This window comes from Montipora capricornis, chromosome 13 (genome assembly GCF_036669925.1).
Source record: "Montipora capricornis isolate CH-2021 chromosome 13, ASM3666992v2, whole genome shotgun sequence".
NCBI classification, from domain to species: Eukaryota; Metazoa; Cnidaria; class Anthozoa; order Scleractinia; family Acroporidae; genus Montipora; species Montipora capricornis.
This window is the reverse complement of record NC_090895.1, coordinates 15,307,143-15,309,220: the sequence shown is the minus strand read 5'-3', so window position 1 is coordinate 15,309,220 and position 2,078 is coordinate 15,307,143. Positions and strand designations below refer to the sequence as shown.

The following is a 2,078-nucleotide window of genomic DNA, read 5'->3' as shown; positions in this document are numbered from 1 at the left end:
GGAGGAGTTTTTATTCTTCTAATGGCAAATAGGGTGCTTCGTTTTCGACTTGGGATCATGCTTCGTTTTCGAGTTTTGAGTGCTTCGTTTTCGACTTCGGATCATGCGTCGTTTCCGAGTTTTGAGTGCTTTGTTTTTGACTTGGGATCATGCTTCGTTTTCGAGTTGGGATTCGGTTTCGTTTTCGACTTAAAGTGCTTAGTTCGATTTCGACCTTTTGAGTGCTTCATGCTATGTTCTTCGTTTTCGAGTGCAGAATAAATAAGAGTGCTGGCTTAGTTAGATGTGCATGTTTACCTGCACTAAAAGGCTCATATCTAAATCGTCGGGTATTCTTAAAGCCGGAGACCTTTTTTCTTTTTTCTTTACCGGGCGTAATTTCATTTTCCGTTTATTTGTGGTAATGCAGCAGTCAAAACAACTTGATATCACAGAGCTGATAATAGCACTATTTCCGCTATATATTCAAAACTGCAACTGAACAAATCACTTTCCTTGCGTTCGCCAAGTAAACAAGATTATTCCAAACTGCTGTCTTCTCGTCCTGCTGAAATCTCTGTATTGTTTAAACGCAGTCTTTTCAATTTATTTGCAAAAGGTAAGTTAAGTTCTCCATAGATTATAGTACGGTTTAGGAACAATCAATTCTATCTGGATATCACTACTTCGAAACAATGCATTTATGGACAGATTGTTAATCGAGATCAGGTGGGCTCAGAATATGCTCTTCTGTTTGCTAAGTTTATAAAAAGAAAGTCGTCTCACTGTATCTTAGAACTCGATTTAAAGACAAACGAGATGCTTCCGTGAAGCATATACTGGGTTGAAAATCAGAAGGCACTGGATTGTGTGGTATTGAACTACAGTATTCCAGTCTCTGAAGAATAACAAATAAAAGGGAAGCGAGAAACATTGGCTTCTGGGCTGACATGTTGATAATTTTCGAGTTCCCTCACAACTTCTTTTCACCACAAGTTTAAGCGTGCCCTCTGAGCATCTGACAGCTTTGTAATACCAAAGTTCACTAAAGCTAATCCCTGTTCAGCGGGGTTAGTGTTTGGATGGGAGACCAAAACAATATACCCCTCACGAAACAGAAGCATCGGACCGAAAATACTATGAACGCTAACAAATGCGAACTCAGCAAGGTACATATTTTGTTAGCTTGCTTTATGCAAAACAAGAAGATCATTCTAAAAGCTTATTCTACGCAAAAAATAGGTTCTGGAGGTAATTTTGAGAGTGGAAATCAAGGTTACGCGGCAGACGGCAAATACAAACTCACGATTTACTTCAGTTAACACACCAGAAGACGCTAACCTCATTTTGACAAGAAAATGCTTTACTATTGCCATAAAAAACTATCCAGTTAAGCTCGCATGTCATAAAACATGATGAATTCATAAAGGCTACCTTTTCCAGCGAACATTTTTTTGAAACAAACAACATATTTGCTATTAGAGGCAAAAACCCCTTCTATTTCATTACGTGCGTGAAGAGAAGAAACTCAATCGTGTCAAATATGCGCAATATTGCAACAAACTAAATTTCAGGATCAAAAAACCGTTTCCATGAAGAACCCTTTCCTTGAATAATGAAGCACAAAATACACGACAAGCTCTCTTTCAAATAATTCTTGGCTGTTACATTTCCAATTATTTTTTTTTACCTGAAGACTGTGCAGAGTTGATCACAGATCCACGTAAGGTGTTCGATTCGTTCAATCGTTCTCTGTCTTTGTTTAACCCATAAGTTACCAGAGAATTTTCCATTTGGTTTCAGTGTTCTACATACCCGTCACACTTGGTTAAATATTATTTTAGAAATACAGCTCACTTTGATTTCGGCTCGACGGGCGATAGATTGTTGTGAACGACCACTACTCGTCGCTTTTGAGATTCCAGGTGTTGGTTTTTCACCGCCTGCCTGGTTTATCCAACTGACTTTCCATTATTGAGCCTCATAAGGGTATATTTTATTCAAAGATCCACTAAAACGCCATTCGCGTTACATGACTTTTGACGCCATTGCAGGCTAAGAGTGGATGTACTGGATACACTTTTTTCACTTTGTTAAAA

General features: G+C 38.4%; 1 long non-coding RNA gene across 2 annotated transcripts in view; it reads left to right on the top strand.

Moving 5' to 3' along the window:
* The first annotated feature begins 489 nt into the window (after positions 1-489).
* Positions 490-2,078, top strand: part of LOC138028894 (uncharacterized) — a 9,924-nt gene continuing 8,335 nt past the window's right edge. For both annotated transcript variants that reach the window (XR_011127763.1, XR_011127762.1), the window contains exon 1: positions 490-598. This is a non-coding gene — a long non-coding RNA (uncharacterized lncRNA). The remainder of the gene's footprint in view (positions 599-2,078) is intronic.